The 16447-nt window shown below is 42.3% G+C and overlaps 1 protein-coding gene across 1 annotated transcript in view; it reads right to left on the bottom strand.

Annotated features, from left to right (window-relative positions):
- celsr2 (cadherin, EGF LAG seven-pass G-type receptor 2) overlaps positions 1-16447 on the bottom strand; it is a gene marked incomplete at its 5' end in the record, with an annotated part of 58717 nt that overhangs the window by 37788 nt on the left and 4482 nt on the right. The gene's annotated exons all lie outside the window — the stretch shown is intronic.

Below are 16447 nucleotides of genomic sequence, written 5' to 3'. Positions count from 1 at the left end.
CACCTCCCCATCACCGCCCGGTCTTCATCGAATTCAGCAGCGTCATCTTTTCATCAGCCACCACCAGTTACTGGACTCAATGGGGGGGATTTATCTGGCTGCTGCTCAGAGCAGACACCACTCAAGAACAAATCCCTCAGTCTAAGCGCCAAAGGCTCTTAATCTAAAGTGGGTGACTCTTAATCAACTTAATCATCACACATCACCTGTGTATAATGAACAATTGTATTTTCTTCATCTTACTCGTCTCTCCTGATTGAAATACGATATATCAGGCTTTGGATACACAGACCATACTTGTTAGTGGGTTGAATACGTTCTAGTTTTTGTCCTTTTTGGTCTTGGGATTTGTTGATAATAAGAAACATAGAATATCACTAGACCCGTCCTTTAAATGGCAGGATGTTTTCATTTGAGATTGTATTAAAAGATGAGTTAATGATCTTGAGTCTGGCAAAAAAACACCAGCGATTGCAGCACCAACACACGTAGCAGCTGCTACAACAGTAAATGCAGGATTGGTGCAGGTACGGGCATGGTGGATGATTTATGCAACAGCTGCTCCTGTATCACTGGGTTCAGTTCAGCAACACGGTTGCTACTGTAAAACTGTAGCTTGTAACGTAGGACTTAACAGACCCACATTATACATCAGTTGACACATTAATAATTATCAACACTTTCTTTGCTCATATTCCTGGCTTAGACAAGTGTTTTTTTGTTTTTTTTCTCATGTGCCAGAACAGATAACACGTATGCCAAGACTATGTGTATGTTTTCTTTCAATACATTCCAAGTTTCTAATCAGCAATTTCACGCCTGTATTCACAACTCCCTTCCTCTTTGCTTTGTCCGGAAGCAGAGATGCTACTTGATTATACATGCCATACTGAAAGCCTTGAGTCTCAAATTCAACGGTTGCAGCATTTTTTCAGCGCAGTAAATCTCGTCTTTTATCTTGTCGTTTCGATCCTGTTAGTGTTTTATCTTCTATACATTCAGTCCTTTGGCTTTGACTGAAGACATGTAGTGTTTTGTCTGCTATTATACAGTAGCTCTTGACTGTACAATACATTAATACATTAATTCCCGTGTTAGGCCTTTATCAACCGAGTCAGCCTCGTAATCTAGATGTTGCTGTTGGTAATTAAAAAGTAAATTATTCTGTTTCATTATGTTGCCTTAAGCCTATGTGCTCCATTTACATCGACTTTGTTAAGCTTATTTTCTTGCTTGTTTTTCTACTGTAACCACATTTACAATAGAAAGAAAACTGCTCATCAGTTACTGACAGCAGCAGTCAGAGGCCTGCTCACTGAGGAGTGAAATTATAATGAAAAGGGACTCGATCCAAAACCATCCAATCACAAAGAGCACAAAGGGAAGTTCTGTATGTCGCTAACAAGCAAAAAACATTTGGATCTGAGTCTGTTGTCAGCAGACAGAGAAAGACTGCAACAAATGTACAACTTGACCTGGATCAGTGAGCCACAAATGTTAAAGTACACGCTGAGCTCTCTGCCCAGTGACAAGTCGTCCCGTAGTCACATAACAGTTTACTTTGGGCCGGTCTAAAGTGATGCTTCCCATTACCGGATATCATATCCCAGTTACCTCCAAACAATAACAAAACTTATTGTCCCTTTTGGTGCTGCTATTAGATACGTACTACACACAAATATAGCAGATGTACAAGTCAGAAAGAAATATCTTGGTTAAGTTTGCAAACATCCTCCTCCATACTGGTCATACCAGACCACATACAGTAAGGCTGTAGTAGTAAAATGAACAGAGAAATAGTGTGTTTTATTGCATATTAATTTAAGATTTGTATTTGTAAGTGGAGGATTTTGTCATTTCTCAGAAGTTAGTTTCTCTCTAAGGTCACAGAGAGAGACCGATATCATTTTGTCCGTGTCACCGCTGGCCTGCAGTTTTCTGTAGCCTCAAGCGCAAACACAAAACAGCCTTAATGAAATCAAAAGTGTCACAAAAACAAGCCTCTCCCTCTAAAATAATCAATGGGACACTTTGTTTTGGGGCGTCTGGACGCCGGCCAGAGAGCAGAACCTGCGAGCAGGACTCGCACAAACAAACAGCACGGCCCAAAGTTACCAGATCCCTGTTTTGGCACTGGGAGAGTTTAAACGCTGAGTGCCAAGGGAGGGGAGAGGAAAGGGAAGAGAGGTGTGTGTTGGGGGGGGTCATCAAGGAAAAGAGACAGAAGCATGTTTGACACGGCTTTAATCCTCCTGCTTTCAGTCAAGCGTTTCCAGCACAGTAATAATACAGGGCCTTAGCAGAGGAAGTGGGGATGAATCAAAGTACAGAGACGAGCTGGGTCACACTTTACTGTAAACACACACACAAACAGACACACACACACCTGTGTACACAAGAAAGGATTTGCATATAAGAGGAGAACATAACGGGGACGACAAAGGCAGAGCAGTTCATAGTTCAGGCTCTGTTTTTTCAAAAAGAGAGAAACAACTCAAGCTAATTCATTTTTTAGGCATTATTTACAACTTAACATGTGTTTGAAGAACACAAAATTCTAAATATTTGTAATTAATTGTATTTAGGGCAATGAATCAATGTGCTTATTATTTTTTCAAGTCAATTTGGTCTAAAAAATGTCTTTAAAAAATAGTTTAAAAAGCCCATTTCAATTGGCCAGAGCTCAAGTTGACAAATTAGTTTTGTCCAATTATCAGTCAAAAACCCAAAATTATTCAGTTGAATGTTATAAAATACTTCAAAAAAGCAAATAATAACATTTGAGAAGCTGAAGAAGAATATGTTTTCTGTCCATTGACTGATCATTTATTTGACTAATCGCGTTGGCTCTACTTACAACATAAACTTTGTGTATTATAGTACTTTGGTATCATATTTGTGACTGATCAATCAGATTTAAACAGTGACCTTAATGACCTGAAATAAAGAGTCTTAATCAGCCACATAGACAAATAAAAAAGGCTCATTGAAATCAAGGTGAGTTGAACATGCAGTTTGAGTCGGTCTGTGAAAACAGTTTTATTATTATGTTTCCAGGTTTCAGACAGAGGAGTGTTTCCACTGTCGAGCCTCATGGGAGACCAATATAATACTGAATGCTGTACAGTAACACAGGACTTTTATTACACGTTCACAACATTAAACTGACTGAAGACACTGAAAGCCTTTCTAACCTGAAGAAACAAACCAACAACAATCTAATCTCTCCCTCTGAAAGCGTTCTCTTCATCCATTCAGCTCATATTATAACCGATACTCTGCAGCAACAGTAGCCAGAAAACACACAGCTCTCAGAGAACAGGGGCTCTTAAAAGGTTAGGCCAAGTATAAGGACAGACATCGCCTTAATTATGTCCTCTGCCAACGCGCATTCTTGGTCTGGAGCTCGGGCAGAGCTCCAGACGTAGACGCAGCGCTGGGAAACTGAGCGCGAGGAGAATCTCCTCTGAAAGGAACCAGACCATCCTTCAAAGAGGTCATTCTCCACGGAAGGATCCTTCGCTCAGTAATGGAGGGTAAGCGGAGCGTTTTGGGCCAAAAAGGAGGAAGAGGGGGATGCTTAGTTGGTGACGAGACTATGGTGCCAGTTCTGAAGTGTGACACTACTCTCAGCCCAGAGCTCGACCCTCTCTGGGCCTCTGGGTGCCAGGAATGCTCTCAGCTAGGAAGTGGCGCCAGGGAAAAGATTAAACACACAGTGTGGCTGCAGGACTGCCAAGACTGTGTACGGTATTGTATGTGTGTGTGTGTGTGTGTGTGTGTGTGTGTGTGTGTGCGTGTGTGTGTGTGTGTGTGTGTGTGTGTGTGTGTGTGTGTGTGTGTGTGTGTGTGTGTGCGTGTTGTGTGGGTGGGTGGTGGCGGTGATCCATACGTCAATACAGAAGAGAGTGTACATTGAAGCAGTTTTCATGACATTCAAAATAAAAAAAACAAAGTCTGTATGAAAGACTGGGATCACTCATTCATAAACCTCAAAGGTCACTGATTTTTGTAAGTTTTGTGCTTTTATATCAGTTAGATGATCCAACAAAACGTGATAAAAAATGCCTCATCAAATACACATATCAAGGATGTTTTCGAGGCAGTGGGTCGTCTGATTTCAGCTTTTAAGCTCAAATCATTTAGCATATAGACAGCATACTGTGAAGGTTCATTTTGCTCATACGAAATCAGGCAGATGCAGAGCCAAGAAATCCTACAAGAGACCTCTGAAAACAAACATGTAAACAACACACAGAGGCCATGTTTGACTGCAGGTTGAGGCCTACACACAGAGAACATAAATGATCAGCCGGGGGGTTGAGGAGAGGAGGTGTACAGCTTTTTATCGCTGAAATATTAATGAAACCCAGTTTCTTCCACCAAGAGAATTATGAACAACAAATACTCCACTGACACAATGTTATACAAGCGCAGAGAGCCTTTAGGATGAAGTGATTGCTATAAAGACAGTAAAACCAGGATATATTGATTTCTGTTTGAAACCTATGGGTCTTAGTGAATGGTGATAATAAACTGCTGAGAGAGACAGAGAGAGAGAGAACTAATCAAGGAGACTGACCTAATTAGACCACAAAGTTACCATCAAATCTCTCAGTTGAATCCCAGAAAATGTCAACAAAGTCATTGTGGATAAAGATCGGAAGGACTGCGAGACCAAATTACTGAGGACAGAGACATCCCCCACAACATCCCGACAGAAACCCTGACTCTCTCCCTCAGAGCATTGCCTGTGACAGTTCACCGGTTATTCATGTTCTTCTCTCTCTGTTTTTAGATTGTACTGGGATTTTAGCTTTTTGTCTGTGTAGAGGGGAAAATGAAAGACAGAAAGAGACAAGAAGACAGGAAAGAGGCAGAGCTAACATTTATGTAAGTCTGAGCTGAAAAATTACGACTGTGTGGAACCGCAAACTGTGTCCCAATCCAGGACGAAGCCACCGAAGGACGCAGCTTCACCTTCAGAGGACTGAAGGTTAGTGGGCTGAACTTGCCCCTCCTCTAAAGATAAGTCTGCAGAGAATTGAACACAGCATCAGTGCAGGTTTCTTCTGCCAGCCTCACAGAGAGACAAACTACTGGAGCATTAAAGTGGTCTTCATCAACTAAAAACAAAAATTGCAGCAGAAAAATAAAATCCATGACACCCAGTTTAAGAGTTGTGATGTAAACAAGCGATGCACCGGGCTAATTTTAAATAGGCTTATAACTTAACAACTCCCGATCACAGTGAGTGTCTTGCTCAGAGGTACTTCAACAGGCCAGCTACTCACAAACACAAGACCTCAAAACCTGACTGCTCCGCCTCCTGATGTGCAGGTTAAACACTGAGCCAATGAAAGCACCTTCCAGTTTTTGTGGGGAGGGGAAACACATTAGAGACACTATAAAAATACCATTTATCATCATGACAGTGGAGGTACGATAAATAACCGCACTCAAGCAGCTCTCTCAAGCAGCCATTCATCACATGTCCAACGGTTCCACGTAAAGAGCGTCACAATCAAACAAAAACCCGTTAATTCTGTGATCCGGAGCGGCCGTTACTCCCTCAGAGGCAACTGTGTGTTTCTCCGCAGAAGTGTGTCATGATGAGGGGGAACCTCCGGGTAAGAAGGTAATGATGTTGAGCGGAGCCTGTCTTAGTTGTTCAGCGTCAGTACACTACAGTATGTGCAGCACGCACCGAGTACTCACTACATCAAAGAGCGCAAAGCCGGGGTCACATTTCCAAGATCAATAGGGAGATCATAAATTAAAAATCACGTTGGAGGGATAAGGCCTGTGGATGTCTTTGCAGTTCACAGCCTTTATAGCTCCAAACAGCGAGCCGCTCTGCAAACTTGAAAGCCTTTAATGAGTTTATGATTCAGAAATGAGCATGAAGAGTGTTACTTCCTGTTTGGTTGTTTGTTTCAGGAAGGATCAGATCTGGCTTTAAACTACTACAAGCTACTAGCAGCTACTCACAGTGACGAGTAAGAGTAAACTTCAAGAGCAGCTCAGAGCCAATCAGAGGCGGTGATTAACCCTATATCTGCCATATTTTCCTTCATTAAAAAATCCTTATATCTTACTTACTGATATGCAAAAACATATGCAAATTTATTTTTCTTTAAAAAGTTCCTCTTGTTTTTGTTAAATCCTTAATATCTCTAGTAGAAGTTAACGTGAAATAAATAGTAATGTAATGCAGAGTGAGATAATGTGAGAGTTGAAGGGAGAGACGTGAGGTAAAGATGCTGTTTGAGGTGAAAGGAACGGAGGATCTTGAAGCAATTACGGTACTTAAAATCTTAGTCTGTACAGCAATCTTGAAACCCATCAACTATCAGTCTGACAATGATAAGCCTCTGGGAGCAAAGGGCCAATATCTCCAAGTAGGTCTCTCTGCAGGTGCCCAGCAATACAGGAGATTCCCACCCCGAGATACGGTCCAGTTTGGTTTGGTTTAGGAGCAAAAACTACAGGTTGGTTTCGGAAAAGCTCGTCGTTTGGGTTAAAATAGCTACGTTGGACCTGGAAGATATCATAGGGAGCGTGTCATGTAGTCAAGTGGGTGTGTCATGTAGTCTGCAGATAGACCCCTTCTCAATATGTCTGGGCTTCCAGTAAAGCAAGCGGATATCTGGATGAAGGCTATCCAGCATGGCTGCATAAAGAGAACTGGATACAGCGTTCAAGTTGTAATCACACGATTTGGCCACAATGTGAAATTGGCTTCAAAGCCCAGCATTCTTCCAAGGGGCTTGCTATTTACGGGCCAAAACTTTCACTTCCGTAGGCCGGTCATTGTTTACAGTCTGATTAGAAATTTTAGATGCAAGAATGGAGTTGGAGTTGAGAGACGGTGTCTTAATTGCATTCATATGCAAATATGAAGGGGGGGGGTCTGCCGTGTCCGACTTTCAAAGTCTCTGGTCTAATATATTTATGATATATAAATACATAAATGGGGAGGAAATCAAAGGGAAATGGCTGACGTGGGAAGAAAACTAAATTGGAGCAGGGAGGAAACTGCTGCCAGTTGACAGGGTACATATAATAAAAACATAATAAAAAGCAATTAGTATCGCAATGACAATTGCAGACAATAAATATGTATTGAAAGTCAATGCAAAATAAATATTTGCTTTATTTTAGTTGTTTGCACATCAGGAGAATGCAAACGACCTTTAAATGTTGAAATCAAATTTAGACGTCTTAAACTTATTCTGAAAAATGTTTTTTATGACTGGAAGAACAGCCGTCTCTGCAGAAATGAACAGACATAACCACTGTTAACGAGCTACTACAGACTGAAGCTACTGTCAAAAGTGTCATGTTTGCATATTGCTGACAAACACCACTCCACCAAGTCCACACAAGGCCACAGAGAGACAACACATCCACACACACACACACCAACCAAACAAACCACCGAGTTGTGAGCTGAGAGTGCAGTCCCTGTGGGGCCGACAACAGGACACAGTTTAATTGAATTACTATTAAATACTCTGCTCTCGGATCAGCCTGAGAATACCACACATTAATTACTGATGCACTTCTGCAGTTACCTTCGTATTCAGAGATCAGCAGCTCAGTTGGGTCGTCACCTTGACATGTTTATGGCCAGTTTGAGATTAAACCTTACACGTGCTGGGACCCGTCAACTGAACTGTAAATCTGGTCAAGAGTGAAATGAGCCGAAGCCGAAAACACTCATTTAAAACTACAGAAAACAACTGGAGACACAACTGTTCAAACACGCACTAAGTTAAACAAAAGAAAGGTGTAGCGTATGTAATGTTTGTGAAACACAAACTATTTCCATGAAGGTTCATTGAAGAAAATGCCAAAATACAAACTGACTAATATAACCAAAGTATTTTTCTCTGCTTCTTTGCGTCTTCATGTGAATGGACTGATTTTGTTCCACCAGATTGTGGACAGGAACATAAAGCACCCAGCAGGACAACATGTTTAATCCTCATCTTCATACCAGTCAGCCAGCTGAGGTTCAATTAACACTCCAGTAAAGATGAAAGAGAAAAATCAGACACTAATGAGGGCTGATGTGGGTTAAAGACCGAGGGAGCAGGAGTTTAGTAGGATGTTGGAGCTCTGTGGCTCAGTGTTTAAAATAGTCTCATATCTTTTAGATCTTATCAGATGCATTCTTCATTAAAACCGAGTGCACTCTGGCCGGTGTCGATTTAATTTAAAAGCTGGAATCTCAAGTCCCGGTCATCAAAAGGGAAGCCGTAAAATGTGGCCGGTGGGGGGACGGCCTGCTTGAATTAACCGGCGCTGAAAGGTGAAACACACTCAACTGCTGCCTGAAAGGAGACTGATGACTGGTTGGGGGCTGGAGGTTGAGGGGCGGGACAGGTTTTTTTATCGCATTACCCCCAAACCCCCTCCCACCCTTCTCTCCTCTTCCTGACCCCCCACTAGACAAGCAACGGCCGACGCTGACACCCCACCACCACCACGCTCTGCATAAAACACTCCAACGACTCCCACCAGGCCTCCCCCTACAGCAGCACACATGACAATCGAAATCAAGACCAAGGCTCAATCGCCACAACATGCTTTTCATGTGGATTTTTTATAACACTGAGATTATGAGTCCAAATTCCCCCAGCAAAGCCCTCCTACTCACTTCACTAGAACATTCTTGACGAGTCACCATCCAAATTTGATAACATTTACTGAAGTTGTTCAGACTACGAATTAACTGGTCATCACATTTGATTAGATACATTTATCTTTACACGCCAGAGTTCAAGATGAGTCATCAAACACATGCTGATGTTTAACAGGAAGAAATGCTAAATCTTGAGTCGGAAATTTCAACTGGAACGCTGCCAAGAAGTCGGAGTTTTGACTCGGAAAGCCGGACGAACCCCAGCGACTCTTACCCCAAAAAAGAAAAGGAAACACAATTAACATTTCTGTCTGTCTTAATTAAATCAGCTGTCCAAGTTCTATCTGTGGACATGTTGCTATGGTGTTTTAAAGCGCAACAATACCAGCGTAATGTGTCAACTGGTATTATTAACAATGGCCACCAATGTTTAACTTGGCAGGAGAAAACCCATTAAGATGTTCACTGTACACTGTTGGCCCAGAACCATTGCCAGCACTGACTTCAGATGTACGAGTTAAATGGAATGACGCATATTTATTACTTTTATACTCTAAATTTTTGTTGTATCTTTTCAACCAGGCCTTAACTGTTTAAAAACACTAAAACTTTTTGAACAAAGCATAAAATGGGAGCTAAATCAACAAATAATAGGGACATACATTTTTTTTCCACTGCTTTATTAAAATACAGAAAAATATACACCATCTACTATTATCCACTCTTATTTAAACACTATTGTCTCGCTTTAGAAGCCAAGGCTGTTGAGAAATTAGTAGCCTGGAGGGTAAAACATGCCATGAGGGCTGAGACAACGTTAAAGCTTCTCTAATCACCAAAAACATTATTTAACAACTCCTGCTTGAGGGAAAATTTCAGAGCACAATGAATGCAGACCAAAACGGATTTGAGGTTTATTTGGGATAAAAGCTCCCCACCTCCGCCAGGTAGAGAACTGTGTTGTTGGTCTAATTTTTGGGAAAAAGCAGTAACACAAATTAAACACGTCTCAACACCAACAGCTCGCGTACAACAGAACTCGCTAATATCACAAGGAGCGAATGGACAGCATGCTCGAACTCCCACGCAGCAGATCTGCTGTTATCTGTTTCTGAGTGATGTCACATCAACACACACATTAAACCGAGCATCACAATGTGCACTTGCACTACGGCAAGTATGCGTATGTTTGTGTGTGTTCATTTGTTTCACAACATAAGAATAAAACGGTTAAATAAATATTCATACGTCTCTGACCTTGTTTTTGAAATAATAATTGAAAAAACAGTGCTGTGGCTGGCTGTTTTAGAACAAAGATCAGCTGTAATGATAACCACAACACAGCAACACCTAATTCTTTACAGTGCCTGTGAAGTCAATAATGAAAACTGCTGCTGTAGCTCAATGTCAACCCAAGGATTTCAATCCAGGGTAGTCTGAGCCAACCTACAATTCCTGATTCCTCCATTCAGGAGGAAAGCTGACTACGTCGAAGAGAGGCCATTCGTACTCATTTGCGGACCCCGCCACAGCATCCCCTGGTGACATTTTCTGCTGTATCGGAAAACCACAAGAAGAGGACATTCCTCAGATTCTTCCACTATAGTGAAGCAGCTTTAGAGCCACAGAAAAGGACCTGAACTCCTCCAATCAGAACATTTGCATGTCAAAGGAAAACTGCTGTCAGCGCAATAGTAAAGAGACATTAGCATGCATAGTTGTGACCAAGCATGAGGCCGTTATTCAAACGTACCAATAGTCATTTGATAGATATTAGATACTTAGCAACCAGCAGCACAATAACAACATTGTCATTTATTAAGAAACTTTAAAACGTAGGGAAACGACTCAAAGTCATGTTCCAGGTTTCAAACCAGTGCTAAAAAAAAACACCTCAAGGGCAATTATTTTAACTTATCCTGACAGTTTAATGTCTGAACGCTGACACAAGTAAACTATTTTTGGAAAGACTACAAATCAACAGAAGTGATGAAAGTTAACAACACCTCAAGGATCCACCTGCATCTGAGGGAAATTCATTGACTGCCACCAAACAGTGAAGCACGATAATACCACTGTAGCAGCTCACGAGGAGACCATCTGTTTCGTTAGCCTGACGCCTTCTTGTCAGTATTAATATAAATCAGACGGTGATGAAACATCTCAGTCTCCTGCACGTCATGGTTCACCACCTCTACCAGTCACACCTCTAACAGCCTAATTTTGACAGTTTGCACAGCAGAGTTGAAGCATATGAAACCAGGTCACTGTGAAATCTCAGTACTAAATGAGTGCAGTGTAGCGTAAAGGTAACGGCCTGCTAAAGATCCGTCACATTCAGTGTAAGAAGCATGTACTTGTCGTGATTCCTGTACTCCAGAGGAGGTCTGGAATTATTTTATTATGTCGTTATAGACCCACAGCCCTGTGAGATGAACTCAAGTACGCCTTCAACAACACCGCACGTCATGTTGTAAATGTGGTTCATCAAACTCGTATTAAAGGAAAACTTCACCCACAAATTGATCATTTGTTTATCAATTACTCAACCTGTGTTACCTTGAGTTCTCGCATGGCTCCGCGGTGAACGAAGTATCCAAAAAAGAAGAAAAATCTCGATGAATTGAAGTAAACGGGGGCCGTGTTTCACGGCAACAAAACTATTTCAAAGCATTGTTAAACCACACTTTCCAAAACACGTCAGACTCGCACGAACGAGTAACGCAAGTATGAGACTGTTAATGCAAAAGTGTTTTAAATAGTACATTTGTATGCCTTTGTTTTAGTTATGCTGTTGTTAAAAGCAGCCCCCATTTACTTCAATTCATCGAGACTTTTCTCGGTTTTTGGATTCTCTGTTCACCGTGGAGGCACGAGATCAGATGAGAAGACTTCATGGTAACACTGGGTGAGTTATTGACACATTTTGGGGGTGAAATATTCCTTTAAACATTAATATTTGTTATTATTTTCTTGGTACAATTTAACTGTCGGTTTGTTAAACTTTGCATTCACACTGCATTTGGAGCGGCCAAAATAGATACTTCAACCGTGTCCAGTACTTTTAGCTAATGATCTAGTTTTCTCTTCACACACTCAATCGCATCAACTGGTGTTTCAGGAGTGACAGCGGACTCAATGCATGGGTCTATTTCTTTCATCAAATCAGAATTTCTGTATTTTTTCAAACTAGTTAGGGCTGCTCCACAAAATTCAGTGTAGCCCCTGAGGTCTAAGAACCCCTGGTTGGGAATCACTGCACTAGAGCTTCATCATCATCACCAACATGTGCTCAGTCAGCGATTCGCTGAAGGGAAGACTTTAAAAGAGGCCTGCATCAGACTGTACAGTAAATAGGATAATTCACGGATGAATAGCGGGCCCGGTAAAACTGTCATGAAGACGGCAGCACCGGGGTAAAACAAGTGGACACAAAGAGAGGAGGGGGCAGCCCCAGACAGGGCCCACTCCCATTGTCTGCTGGGATAGCGAGGACAATGCAGGACAACGCTGAGATATATGCAAGCACCACATGGCCTCACCCCAGCGATGCACCAACCCTAATCCCAAACACGATTTCCCCTCCTAACATTATAGATGATGTCATCCTCCCCCCTAATCACCCGCACCCTCACCCCCACCTCATGTCCTCCGGACTTCAACGCGACCAAGCGTTAGAGGCCGACAAGGAGGAAGTTCTGCTGCTGAGAAACAAGGCGGCAGAAAGGAATCGGATACCCTTTGAGCGCATCTGTGTCACAAATCAAAGAGCTTAAAGACGACACTATCATATCACCAAGAGCTTAAACTCTCGGGGCCCTTCAAAACAAGGGGCCTCTGACATCTGTCACATGCGAGACTTTACGCCGCATATGGAAAGTTTCTGTCTGCGGTCAGGTGTCGGCTGACTTGTTGCATGTCCTGTAAAAATGCTTGCAGAGTGAAAGGCAGGACAGGTCAGTGTGTCCCAGAGCATTACAGGTCTAAAGAAAGCCTTACATGCTTCATTGGGAAGAGGGAGAGGGTGACAGTCGCTCTTTAGAACTTTATGTGCCTCCCCTCCCCCCCATCTTCAATTTACAAAAGGGACCTTACCCCTCGTCCCCACCCACAAGGAATTTCTCAGGCATTGCTAGGTTCACCATGACAACTGGGTGCTTAACAAAGCATTTCTCTTAGGCATTCTTCCTTTCACAAGGGAGAGGGGGGGACAACAGTCAAAGGAGGGAGAGACAGAGAGAGGGGGGGGGGTGTAAAGAGGGAGGGTGGAGGATCTTGAAATGATGGGAGGGAACCATGGAGGTTGCAGGGGTGAGAGCTATAGACCCGGGTAGATATAGGAGAAAAATGGGGAATGGTGACAGGCAGACAAAAAGGGGGAAAGAGAAACAGGATCAAGGTGATAGGTGATGTTAAAGGGAGGAAAGAGAAGAGAAACAGTGCTACAAACATTCCAAGCAAGCCTGCAAGTGTGACTAACGCCGTCCTGGGAGGCTCACGAAGAATGAAAAGAGCGTATTACCGTTGACTCCAGTCGCACTAAACACGGGCGAGCGTTTGCAAGCTGTGACTCTGAATCCTGTGAATCAACCATGAGGCAAACAGAAATGCATCAGCCATTAAGAACGCAGAAATCAAAAGGTGCGCTCCGCTTGAGTGAAATAATAACATGATGGAGAGGAGAAAAGCAATCAGAGAGGTCCAGCTGTTGGAAGCCACACACACACACACACACACACACACACACACCAGATTTGTGCAGCTTGATGGGCTAGTGTTACAGAAGACAAACCCCTGAGAAAGTCCCTCCACAGACGGCCTGAAGGTTTAATAGATTATAATGAAATTACGCTGGCTGTGAATGTCTTGGCTCTTACTTATACAATATGTAATGGAGCAGAGTCTCCTCCATTAAAATTCCAGTCTTCTAGCATAATCTTCAACCACATAGAATACTTGCATCCATCCTGTATCTGATTGGGGGAAAACTGAGAATATTTTAAACAAGTTATGAAAGCAGCAAGTAATCTTTGAAAAACCGACAATTTGATAATCTTATTTATTGTTTGCTCCAGTTGGTTGGGCTGAATGCCAACAAGTTTGGCTCAGGCAAGTTTGACAACGACGTAGTTTAACCTTGGAGCATCCACAGCCAACTTAGACGTACACTTGGAACTTAGAAGGGTCTCTCTCCCCTCCCCACAGAGACCAGAGCCAGAAAATATCTGCTGTCCACCATGTAATTTGAGCGTCTGTACAACCTGCAGTGTGATGTGAGCTGAATCAAACTGCCATCATTAGTTCTGGAGGCGTGTTTGTCTGCTATATCTCTGCATTGGTCTTTGCAAAGTAAGCATGCAGGGCACGGTATTGGCTTGGATTCAGAATTTGATTAAAACAAGGACAAAGTGTCCTCATGACAGTAATAATAATGTATATATTTTATATTTTCCAAACAGGAGGTGCGTCACTCCTACAGTCACTGTATTATGCAAACAGGAACCGACACATCATCATAATAATGACAAAACCATAAAAGACAACAAATCGACCTCAGATTTAAATTAAAAAGCATAACATGTTCAAAATGAAGGATAATGAAGGATTAGCAATAGTTTCTATATGGAAATTAACAAGGCTTTAAGGATGATAGAAGAGCAGGGGGAAAAAATTCTTTGCCATCAAATGCAAACACCTATTTATGCAGGCTCACGCTTGCCTGGGAGCAGTAGATCAGCCCCTGAGTATGTCAACACCGGCCTGACAGATCCCAGGATACAGATGCAGCGAATCTAATCCCTCAGACGACAACCAGCCTCTCAATTCTGCAGTGTGACCACAATTCTCTTCATAATACAGTAGTGACAAACGATGAATATTATCATCACATATGGCAGTTTTGTTGTCAACATGTGAGAAATGCGAGCTAGAATTCAACAGATCCCTAAAATATGGAATCAGTTTCAGTACAACACAAACTAATTCACACATTACTTGAATATGAGTTTGTCGTTCTCCTTCCTCGCATTTAGAAAGGAGGCAGGCCCGACGCCGGCACACTACTGCTGGAAATCTGACTCCTTAACGTCATTAAGTAGTTATAATCATTCATGTATGCATTGCACACAGCCAGTACACAATAAATTAGCAGGATCTCCGGGGTTATGTGATTGTCAGATGTGTTTTTAAGTGCCTGCTTATGGTGTTAAATGACTATAGTGCCAATCTCAATTGCAATATTCTGTGTTAGAGGATTAGTCAATTGATAAATAAAAAAAAACGTGAACATAAAAAAGGGATTTTCATATTTATTAACAGGCTTTGTTGCAAAGATCAATTCACAGTGGTTCTTGTACATTTTATTGTAATCAATGCAGTAAATTTTACTCACGCTGTGCTGCTTTAAATATGACGCAATGAGTGCACGGCCAGAGTGCAATCGGGTCGGTAGGCGGTTCAAACAGGCTTATTACAGTCCTGTGACAGCCAGAGATAGCCGACTGGATTTTTACCGAAAACCTATTGAGTTTGTGCCGACAGAGTTTGAACCCGGAATGGTCGCTTGTGGCCACATTTTTCTTCTTTTTTTTGTCAGTGCATTGGATTAATTGATTGGTGTTGATATGTTTGAAGAATTTCAACAACTATAAGAGAAAATGCCTCTAAATTCCATTAGGCCTAAAGTAAGATCTAATATTATCTGAAAACGAATTACTGTACGTCAAGGATTTGGGGTAATGCAATGAATTACAGTATACCGCATACAACTTTAAGAAGATCCTCCTAACCTGTGGATTATTTAAAGGTTACCCTCCCAAAGCTACTGCAGAGGACACTCTTTAAACTTGAAGCAAAGTGTGGTTACATTTGAACCGTTGCATCCATTTCAGTGTGAAGAGCAGTGCTCAGAAACGATGTTAATCACAGTCAAACAACATACAAAAGAGCCCATCAAATACCGTCCATCATAAGGGGCCTCTTAAATGGCTGCATGAAGAGAAAGATAATAGGAAGACTTGGGAGGTCCCTGGAGGGAGAAGCCTTTGAAAATTGGGGTCAGCAGCATCTATTGGAGGAGCTCATCTTCCTACCCCATCTCCTCCTCCAACAGCCCGTCTACAGGCTTTCCTGCTCCGTTACAGTACAACTGTATTTTCCAACATGCTCCCAGTTTACTCAACTGCAACTTCACACTTCCCCCCCTTCCCCCTCTGTCCTCCTGCCTCCCTCCATCTCCTTCTGTCTCCTGCAGGGGTGCTGACACATAAACCCCAGCAGGTGCTGGACGCGCTGAGGAGACACGGCCTCTAATTGGTCCTTGGTGGAGTCACAGCTGTTGCCCCCAACCACGGCCTGGTATGAGCTGTAGCCCCTGAATCGACAGCCCACTATTGTTCTCCAGAGAGGCAAAGCTCAGCTCCAATCCATTAAAACGACTACTCACTCAATCCATACAGTATCTGCTACTCAGTGTCAACTCATCAACCAATACGAAAACATTTCCACTCTTTCAGTGAAAGCTTCCTACCAGCCTTAATCCTCACTTTTCTTATCAGATTTCATCTTAAACCAACCTCTTAATAATGTTCCCTGGTTCCATTTCCCTCTCTCTCAGACCGTGCCAAGGTCAAAGAGAAGGCAGATTTACAGCGGTTCACACTGCGTCAAATAAGCTCCAACAGGGGGTTAAAAAAACACCCCCACTCTCTCAGTGGGTGTAATTCAAGTTCAGTCACATTTTTAGGGCAAATAAAACTCTGTAATTTGTGCTGGCATGTCAAATTAAAAGGTTCAAGG

The sequence above is a fragment of the Pholis gunnellus genome (assembly GCF_910591455.1).
Source record: "Pholis gunnellus genome assembly, chromosome: 3".
Taxonomy (NCBI): Eukaryota; Metazoa; Chordata; class Actinopteri; order Perciformes; family Pholidae; genus Pholis; species Pholis gunnellus.
The sequence above is the reverse complement of the archived record's forward strand: the minus strand, read 5'-3'. Positions and strand labels throughout refer to the sequence as shown.